Source organism: Silene latifolia, chromosome 8 (assembly GCF_048544455.1).
Source record: "Silene latifolia isolate original U9 population chromosome 8, ASM4854445v1, whole genome shotgun sequence".
Taxonomy (NCBI): domain Eukaryota; kingdom Viridiplantae; phylum Streptophyta; class Magnoliopsida; order Caryophyllales; family Caryophyllaceae; genus Silene; species Silene latifolia.
Window position 1 is genome coordinate 78,934,930 of NC_133533.1, and position 11,329 is coordinate 78,946,258.

Below are 11,329 nucleotides of genomic sequence, written 5' to 3' on the forward strand. Positions count from 1 at the left end.
TTATTATTCACAAATAATTTAATAATAGTTGGCTCGAAATCTACAAACCCAGAAATCAGCTTACCCAAAATTGACCTAACCCCAACTTGACCTGATTGACCCGTTTGTCAGATCTAGTCATCTCAATGTTTGAAAAGTATAATATATTTCTGTAATGGAGGATTTAGAGAAAGCTAATTCAGTAAATATGTCATTCGTATCAGATTCGTGTTTAGAGAGCTCAAGTGCTCAACCCATACCCCACCCAATTAATCTCGTGTCCTATTTATATCAACAGACTTACATAAATATCTAGTTAAACATTTAGACATACTCACTAATTTTATATCGGATTCGTAGCGTATTTTTTATTCGTGTCATCGTTTGCGGGTTCTAATTATCATAGATCATCCGACGCTTAATGAAACTCTTATATTAGCCAAATTAACTTAATAAAACTCTTTTATTACCCAAATGAAAAACAAAGCCCACTCCCGGTACTAAATATACCACGATCCAAACATGTTCTCTGCCAAAACAAAAGCATTTATCAAAATTAAAAACACGACAAATTGCCGAACCCTACTCCTTCGATCTTCGTCACTCTTTGGCTTCATCCATCTAAGCATCTTCGATCGGTATACAACGATCTTACAAGACACTAGTAAGTCGCCCTATCTATGGTATTTAAATAAAATTTACTTGTGAATTATGAATTGTGAGTTGCGATTCTGAATCGCAATTTGGGAATTGTCAATTGCTAATTGTTAATTACGAATTGCGAATTTTGAATTTTGAATTGTCAACTGTGACTCTTTAATTATTTCATTACTTTACATTCTAATCTCATTCTGTTTCTTTCTTAATGTAATTTGGTTGTTTGATCCATCAATTATGGCTATTGATTATCTATGTGTAGGTAGTAGTCATACTATTTGGGTTAGTTCATACTTGTTTTTTCACCATATTTTAGTTTGACATAAGAATGTAAATGGCTGAATAATGCTGATTCTCCGTAGAAACTCTCTTAATTTTATGTACATGAATTATTTGAATAGAGACACGCTGATTCTTATATAGGCCTTGATTACTCTTTGGGTTTTTGTATAATAAATTCAAGACATTATATATTGTTCGATAATTTGATAGTAGTACGTTGCCAATTTCTAGCGAATGGAATAAGACATGAATAGTTGAATAATGTTGTCAGTCTCCATCATTTCTGTAGCTGAATAGTTTTATTGACGCCAAGGTAATATTGAAAATCACACAATGCTTGGAAAAGAGCTAAGCTGATTGGAAGAGAATGTGAATACTTTCCCTAATTCATTTCACAAAATCTCATTTGTGACGGCGCGTATCCGTCACTTTGGAGTGACGGATACCATTTCCCTTCACAAATGACCCAAATAAAGGAGAGAGGGAAGCACATGGGGGTGCCCCCACCTTGTCCCCCCCTATCCGTTTTGTGAGTGGCATTATCCGTCACTTACTCCGACCCGTCTTCAACAAGACTAATTGAATTCATTTAGTCCTTATCATTTGAATAAAATATTCTTCACAAAATAATAAAAATAATAAAGCCAAATAAATTCAAGGAACTATATCACAAAACCAACTCAAACTTCGTTTCACAACGGGTGTAAAAAGGAGAATGACTGATACAAATTTTCTACCAACACTCGTATTATTTTATATAGTATGTTGCCCTACTTCATTACACACTTAGAATATGACCCAACTACTTTAATTACATGATTAGTTGTATAATATAATAGTCATAGTAATACATTAATAAGAGAAATTATGGGGTTTCTTTCGATAGAAACATAGAAGGGAAAGGAAGGGGAGGGGAAACTAGGGAAGGGAAGGGGAGGGGGAATAGAATGTAGGTGTTTGGATATAACTCCCATTTCTTTCGTTCCTTTTCCCTCCTCTCTATCTTCCTCCACTTTTGTATCCAAACACACTCTAAATCTCAAGTAAAAGTGTAATTATTATTATTATTATTTTTTTTTTGCATTAGTTAAACTTTCATACTCAATCATTTATGATAAATTATTCGTATGAATTCTAATCTTAAAAACATGTTACAACAACCATTTGAAAGATAATAACGACTTTATTTTATATACTTCCCACTCACTGACTTGATGTCTCTTATTTTCCTCGTTGTTTCTTAGGAAAAGAGAAATAAGGCTAAGGAGGGTATAACATTTCAAAAAAATTATCAATATTCAGGGTCCAAAAGAGGCGTACCGAAATCAAAGAAAAACATGTATGTTAACTTGTATTTAAGATATCAAAACTGTTTATTACTGTTACACCAATGTACTTTATCTTGTTAGAATTTGTCTGATTAAATTTATCTAATTTATCTTAAGACAACCATAATTAATATTTTTTTTGGTGTTAGTGCAGAAGCAGACAGCCGGCCGAAAGTTGATCGCAATTTGATGTGTCGTTTGAAACTCGCAAGAAAAAATCTCATAACAATGATCCTAAATTCTTTTTGTATTTCGTTTTTTATTTTTTGGAAAATTTTGTAGTTAATATTACTCATATGTTTAATTTGTACGTAATTGACTGTTATAGAACACATAGAGTTTACACTTTGATGAATAGTTGATAAAATTTTATTATATTCATTGCAATTTTATTTTATTGGTTTATAGGCGTTATCGCCGCAAGCGCTAAGTATTATCACATGTAACATCAGGTGGCCGACAGAAAAACACCTCCGTGAAATATCAAATTAGCTATACTATTATTTTGTGGCTAGTAAATAATAGCCACGGGATTAACCAATTTTTGCCACGTTATCGTTTCGTGGCAAGATATATATTAGCCACGAGAATTTATATTGGGCCACGATATTACCTAAACATTTTAGCCACGGAAAATAGGTTTAGCCACGGGAAATTTGTTTAGCCACGAAATTTTAGCCACGGGAATACCGTGGCAAAATATCTAATTTAAGCCACGGTACGGTTTTTCCCGTGGCTAAATTTTAACCACGACCACTTGCGCCACGCATGGTTTTCCGTGGCAAAATGATATAGCCACGGGAATTTATCACTTGCGCCACGAATTTAACCGTGGCCTAAGTGCTAATTTGTTGTAGTGTCTATCGAGTCAAAGCAAACGTACTTATGGGTCTTTACTTATGAGTCGTCTCACCACGAGACCCGTCCAATGGCGTCGCGCCGTCATGATTGGACTCGTGTCAAACGTTCGGTCAAACACCGTCACGTCATAAATCGAGTCAGCACCGAGGGACCACACACGGTCGCCCCGTCTTGTTGAGTCTGTCTTTGTCTCGTCCTTTGCGTTGTCTGCCTTCACTCTTGGAACCATGTCGGATTGAGTTTTAATGTGATCCATTTTTCTGCCTCAGAGCCATGGCCCCGTCTTCAGCTTCGTCCAACAACAACAATGATAACAACAGAGATGTCACAACTGATCAGCTAGCCAGCCTGCTTACCGCTCTTAAGGTCACCCTGGATCGCGTCGAGACCCGTATCGACGCCCTGGAGAACAAGGAAACCGGGGAACATAATACCCCACCTTTGACTAAAACTGAGAAAAGGCTGAAACTCTTGGAAGAACAGCTCCTAGCTCGGGGTAACAATATCCATCTTGAGAACAACCGAAGGTTCGAACCTGTCGGGGACCAGTTACCTTACAACTTCACCCTGACTGATGTGCCTATGTTCAAGGGAGTGGAGGACCCACTCAATCATATCCGTGCTTTCAAGGACTACATGGCCATTAAGGGGGTCAAACAGGAGCTCTTTACCCGGATCTTCCCATCCTCTTTGGAGCCGATTCCTCGCCAATGGTACTACTCCTTGGACCCGAAAAACCTTACTACTTGGGATGAGATCGTAGTTGAGTTTACCAAACAGTATGCCGACAACGTCGAAATCCAGGCCAACACCCGTACTCTCAAGGTGTTAACCCAAAACCGATCGGACCCACCCCGGATCCGACCGATGCCAAGAAGTCCCGATTTTGGAACCCCAACGCCTACTGCAAGTATCATCGAGAGAAGGGGCATGATACCGAAAATTGCTTCAAACTCAAGCACCTCATTCAAGACATGATTGAGAAGGGAGATTTGCCTATACTCCCACCAACTAAGCCGAACAACAAGACGAATCCTTTGGGGATTCACACCATTTCTGACGATGAGCCGACCCTAGACTACTCTCACCTCATCTTGCCAATTGACGACGAGGTGAATGTTTTGGAAAAGGATCCTTCAGACGGAGTGTTTGTGTTTAGTGCTGCCACTATGCTCACTATGTTTCAATAAGTTGAAGAGGCCATAGCCAGCCTCTCTGAAAGAATCACCCGACTCGACGACGCCTACCGTCGACTCGTCTTCAATCCCCCAACACCGCGCCCAAGGGAGAATTCCCCAAGCATTCAAAACTACCCACCGCAGGATGGATTGCTCCCGCGACCATTCTGGCATAGACCTCACGAAAATCACTTTCAAAATAACTACCCTCAAAGTAATTACCCCCATAAAAATCGCCCTCACAAAAATATTCCCCACAAGAACTACCCACCGAGGAATACCCCTCCAAGGTATCCTCGAGACTCCGAAATTAACGGCATATGGAGGGATGATGTTGAGGATGTCTATATCCTCCCGGGGAAGGAGAAGAGGACGAAAGAAATCGGACATCTCACCCGATCCGGACTTCCCTATCAAAACCCAAACAATTCAACGGTCGTTCCAACAACGAATGACCAAATCGTCCCAGAGGTGGACACTCAACCAAAGGCCCCCGAGAACTCGATCTTGAAACAACTCCAGAAATCAAAAGCCGAAATCTCAATTTGGCAACTGATCGCAACGTCTTTTGAGCATCGACAGGCCTTGCTGCAGGCCTTGGGAAAATTAACCGTAGCCTCCACCTCTTCCCCAGAAGAAATAGTGGTGCACATGACGAGAGACGCCCCTGATCTGAGTAACCCGGTCGTCTTCTCCGACGAGGACATCCCTCCGTTCGGAGCCAATCATAACCTGGGCATGTACATCACCGTACAATGCCTCCAGAAAAATATACCCATGATCCTCGTGGATGACGGTTCCGCCGTGAATGTCATTCCTCTCAAAACTGCCCACAGGCTGGGTGTCAAGGAATCTGATTTGATCCCAACGAATCAAGGAGTACGCGCCTACGACGCCACTCGTCGCTGGGCTAGTCACTTTGACCGTCGCCACCGGACCATTAGAAAGACAACCCAGTTTTCAAGTGGTCGACATCGACGCGTCCATCAACATGCTCCTGGGACGTCCCTGGATTCACGCCGTCAAGGCGGTCACATCAACGCTCCACCAAAAGATCAGGGTCCCCTTTAACGGGAAAACGATCACGATTCCCGCTTCCCCAATCAAAGAAGTTATGAGAAGGGGGATAGCCTCCCAAGCCATTGAGGAGGACAACAATGAAATATGGGGTTTCCAAGCCGTAACGCTATAACTAATGAATCGGCGACCTATGAGTGTGACCGTTCACCAACCTCACGGTCAACCGTATTATGATGCGCCAGGGTTACTTCCCGGGTTTGCCGCTCAATCCACTAAAGGACCCGTTGCCTCCCTTGAAACAGGCTAAGGTCCCCAACATTCCCTTTGGGCTGGGATACGAGCCTACCGACGAAGATATCCAGGAGATGAACCTCCTAGTCCGAAAACGCAAGAAGCACGAGTTTATCCTCCGTCCCTACCACCTGACTCTCAACGTATACTTTTTCCCCGAGGGAGAGTCCGAGCCCTACCATGGCTTTTCGGAGCTAATCTATGACTCTGTGGCCAGGGCTAGGTACCCGGGAGTGCAAGTCTTCCAGAACTGCTACTTTATCCCTGACAACATCGAAGCTGCATTAACTGAGTCCAAGCCGTCACCATACCTTGACGGACAAGCTATCACACTCCTCTTTGGGGAAGATAACGTCAAACACCTCGACTATGAGGATATCATCAACATCGCCCTGAAGGACAATCAATTTGACCCGACCGCCTTGATCTCCGACACTGACCCAGAGAAAGCTACCCAAGGCTGGAGGAAGACTGTCAAGTGGACCGATCGCCAAGGCCGCATTCTCAAGATAACAACTGGAGATGGCCCTATGTTCAAAGAGGGAAGTGAAGAAGGATCTGAGTCCGAGTCTGAGTCGGAGTCAGAGTCTGTCATAGCTCCTAACGCTCCTAATGTCCCAGTCAAGGTCCCCTTCCCACTATTTTATCACAAAATCGTGGCTGATTTAGAGGCTGAGTCTACTAGGGTCACCCTAACTCCCATGAAAGGTGACAACCTGGAGCCTGTTCCAGGGGCCACTTCCTCTATTGTGTCGCCTCTGATTGACCACGAGATGTCTGTCCTTTCCGAGCTTTTCGCTCGTGTCAACTTAATGAACGCTAAGTTTGCTTATGACTCGTCTCAATTTAACTGCAATGCGATTCTGAATGACTATGAGGAATTTGACTTGAGTGACTACCCACCTCACTTAGCCAAAGAACTTGACAAACGGGAAACCAGAACCCCCATCATTGAGGAAACCAAACCTATTAATGTAGGAACCGACAATACACCTCAAGAACTTAGGATAGGGACAACCCTGGACCCCTCGGAAAGACAACAGTTCATTGACCTCCTCCACGAATACAAGGACGTGTTGCCTGGTCTTACAGAGATATGCCTGGGATTGACAGAGAAATTGCAGTGCCAGGATACCCATTAAACCGGAGCTAAAACTGTGAAACAGAAGCTACGCCGGATGCGTCCTGAGTGGGCCCTAAAAATCAAAGAAGAGGTGGACAAACAGTTCAAGGCTGGGTTCATCAAAGTGTCTGAATACTCTGACTGGGTGGCCAACATTGTGCCAGTACCAAAGAAAGACGGAAGAATTCGGGTTTGCGTCGACTTCAGGGATCTGAATAAGGCAAGTCCAAAGGACGACTTTCCTTTGCCGCATGTTGACATTCTGGTGGACAACACTGCCGAACATGCTCTCCTATCGTTCATAGATGGGTATGTTGGGTACAACCATATTAAAATGGCTGAGGAAGACATGCACAAAACTGCGTTCACTACACAGTGGGGTACATATTGCTACACGGTCATGCCTTTCGGCCTCATCAACGCCGGAGCAACCTATCAGAGAACCGCTAACACTCTCCTACATGATATGATGCACAAGGAGGTAGAGGTATACGTCGATGACATGATCGTCAAATCGAAAGAACGGGACGGCCACATCAATGCCCTCCGAAAATTCTTCGCTCGTCTGAGGAAATATAACATGAGACTAAATCCTCAGAAGTGTGCATTCGGGGTTACCTCCGGAAAACTCTTGGGACATGTCGTCAGCAAAAGAGGCATTGAGATTGATCCAACCAAAATGAAAGCCCTTCAACAAATGCCTCGGCCTAGGAACGAGAAGGAGATTCGGGGATTTCTCGGTCAGGTCCAATACATCAGCCAGTTCATTGCCAAGCTTACTATGATTTGTGAACCAATATTCAAGAAGCTTCGTGCCTCCGATCACACCGATTGGGACGACGACTGTCAGAAGGCGTTCGACAGGATAAAGGAAATCCTATCCAAACCTCCTGTCCTCATGCCACCTCAACCGGGGATTCCTCTATCCCTATACCTGACTGTTACCAACACAGCCATGAGAGCAATGTTAGGACAAACAGTTGGCAACGAAGAACGAGCCATCTACTACATCAGCAAAAAGTTCATTGAGTACGAGATGAGGTATACCCAACTGGAAAAGACATGCCTTGCCCTAGTATGGTCAACAAAGAAGCTGCGGCATTACATGCTCAGCTATACGGTCCACATCTACTCCAAGATGGACCCGGTTAAATACATCTTCAAAAAACCCGTACTAAACGGAAGGCTGTCTAGATGGACACTCATGCTGTCCGAGTTTGACCTCAAGTTTGTACCCCTCAAGGTTATCAAGGGAAGAGCAGTCGCTGATTTCCTGGCAGAGAATTCCGTCAACGAGGATCCAACGACCGACACATGGTCACTTCCTGACGAAAACATCCTTTGTGCCGACTCCGACGCATGGGACCTATACTTCGATGGTGCATCTAATCTGAGAGGCTTCGGGGTAAGAATCCTTTTAATATCACCAGAGGGATAACACGTTCCGATCTCGGTCAAGCTGGACTTTGCCGTCACCAACAATGCCGCTGAATATGAAGCATGTCTCATCGGCCTACAAGCATCCATCACACTTGGCATCAAGAGACTGAGGGTCCACGGTGATTCCTCGCTCATCATCAATCAGGTGTCCGGATCATGGAAAATCCGATCTGACAGCTTAGCTCCCTACCGAGCAAAGATCAATCAAGAGGCCGAATTCTTCAACCAAGTCGACTACTTTCACCTGCCACGAGAGGAAAATCAATTTGCTGATGCCCTGGCAAAACTTGCCGCGCTCGTCAACATACCTGACGACATGACGTCAATGCCCCTATGTGTCGAAAGACGGAGCGAGCCAGCTCACATTTGTGCTATGATCGACGACGAGGAAAGCCATGATGAACCTTGGTACCAAGCCATCCTCAATTACAAAACCAAAAACGAATTCCCTCCCAACTCTGATCAAACAGGACAAAGAGCCATCCGTTTACTTGCATCACAATTCGTGATAAACCAAAATCAACTCTACAAAATAACACCCCAAGGAATTCTCCTCCTTTGCATTGACCATCACAAAGCCAAGAAAGTCATGGGAGAGGTTCACGACGGAGAATGTGGCCCTCACATGAGTGCAATGATGCTTACACGGAAAATCATGCGACTAGGTTACTACTGGACCACCATGGAAGCCGATTGCCGTAACTACGTCAAACATTGCCACAATTGCCAAATCTTGGCTAACATACAACACATACCACCATCCCTTTTGTACACCATGACGTCACCCTGGCCTTTCTCAACCTGGGGGATCGACATCATCGGGAAAGTCAACCCGATAGGCACCAAGGGGCATTGCTTCATCCTCGTCGCCATCGACTACTTTACCAAATGGGTAGAAGTACAGTCATATGCAGTCTTGACCGCCAAACAAGTGGCCAAGTTCATTCAAAACAACATCATCTGCCGATATGGGGTACCCCATGAAATCATCAGCGATCAAGGCTCTCACTTCCGGGCGGAAACTCAAGCTTTGCTGGACAAATACAAGATCAAGCGACATCGATCATCCCCCTACCGTCCCCAAACCAACGGAGCGGTGGAGGCAGCGAACAAAACTCTTGTCACCATTATCAAGAAAATGCAAGACTACCACCGCGATTGGCCGAGCAAACTCCCATTCGTACTCTGGGGATACCGAACCTCTATTCGAACACCGACAGGCGCCACACCCTTCTACCTAGCATACGGTATGGAGGCGGTTCAACCGGTGGAGTTAGAGGTCCCATTTCTACGCATCCTACTGGAGAGTCAAGTCCCTGAGGCGGAATGGATCCGTCGAAGGTACGAACAACTCACTCTCCTAGACGAACGGCAACTCAACGCCTTGCACAACGTCCAGTTATACCAACGATGTATACAACGGGCATTCAACAAGAAGGTTAAACCCAGAAACATCCAGGAGGGCGACTTGGTCCTCAAGTCAGTTCGAGCACCATTACCCGTCGATCCGAGGGGAAAATTCAAACCCAACTGGGCCGGGCCATACCTGGTCAAGAAAATACTTTCGGAGGGCGCAATGAGACTGAGTGACCTAGATGGGGAGGATTTTACAAACCCGACCAACCTAGACCAACTCAAGAAGTACTACCCTTGAACCCTGGCAACCAATAGCCTAGCCTAGTTTTACAACTAGGAACGACCTCAACCCTTTTTCAAGTCAAGTTCCTCAAACGTGTTCTGATTTGAAATTGCATGTTTTATCGAGTCTAAGCTGCAGCACCTTGCCCGTTTCGAATGTCCTTTGATCTGTCAAAGGCAACATCCATTTGCACTAAAACAAAACAACACCCTGAACTACGAGCATGGTTTGATTTCACCTCTTCAGGTGGATACGTAGGCAGTCCCTCTTATGCCTGAGGGATAAAACCACAAAACCCAATCAAATTCACAAAATATTTTGAACTACGGTCATGGTTTGATTTCACCTCTCCCGGTGAATACGTAGACAGTCCTTTCTTACACAAGAAGGATACAACCATTCCCACAATCAGAAACAATCATCCCCACATACAAAACATCCCCATCAAAAAAGAGAAAAAGGAAAACCATTCCCTTTTTCCCACAAAATACAAAAATGAGCCTTTCTCCCTTTCCACAAAATACCACTTTCCCAAGTGCAAATGTTTGAGACGATTCAAATTGAATTGCCTTCACCAAATGGATGGTAGAAACAAGCGTTCACATTTTTCGACACGAGCAATCCTCTTATTTAATTAATAATGGGGGGGATTACAATTTCAACAATAAATAAAGCTCGACGAGTCTACAACTTGTCAAAGCTAAGGTGTCAACTAACACACCTCACATAGTAAAACTAGCACAAAACACACAAAACATAGCTAGTACAACATAATAAAAACCTACAACAATAATACAACATAATAATAAAATGGGTAATGGAGGTCTTCACTCTTCCATTCTACCCTTGCCTTTTCCTTCGGGGTGCATCTTCCCCTTGTTCTTCTTGTTGGCCCGCCTAGCATGGACTTCCTCCTCAGAACGGATCCTCAACGGATCTAAGACGGCGACGGCCTCCGGTCTAGCACAAGACCCCATGTTCGACCCAAAAAGAGCCAATGCACAGCCCACCATATTCTTGGGGCAGGAACTCCTCCTCTTCGGTGGTCTCATCACATCGGGGGTAGCTCCATCAACATACTCCTCAAAGAAGGCACGGTTGGCCTTGCCAACCTCTCGATACTTCCAGTCGACGACCTCGTCCTTACGAAATTTGGATCGCTCTTCCAAGGACGGAGCTCGTGACCACTTGACATAAGCGGGAGTCACCCATGTTGTGGCAACGGGGTTTGGCACCTCCCAAAGCGGCCGAGTGGCCCACCATCTTTCGAAGAATTCCACGAGCTTGGAGTTTCGGAAAACATTCTCTTGGACAAGAGTATCTTGAGCGGGCACCTTTTGTTGACGCCCCATTTGCCTCATGAGCCTTTCGGGATAAATGAAGGAAACAACCTTCAAACCCACCACCATCAAAGAACGAGGACTAGCACCCGAAGCGGGCAACCCCGTGAAGGACCTCAAGTGCCACCACGGCACCACCCAACGGGTATGAGGACCACCCTCCTCCGCCAATCTTGCGGCCCAATAGGCCT

General features: G+C 44.6%; 1 long non-coding RNA gene across 1 annotated transcript; it reads left to right on the forward strand.

The window, feature by feature from the left end:
• Positions 1–437: 437 nt before the first annotated feature.
• LOC141594428 (uncharacterized) lies at positions 438–2,590 on the forward strand. The gene is made up of 3 exons (XR_012522194.1): positions 438–643; positions 2,163–2,257; positions 2,401–2,590. It is a non-coding gene; the product is annotated as an uncharacterized LOC141594428 (long non-coding RNA).
• The last annotated feature ends 8,739 nt before the right edge of the window (positions 2,591–11,329 follow it).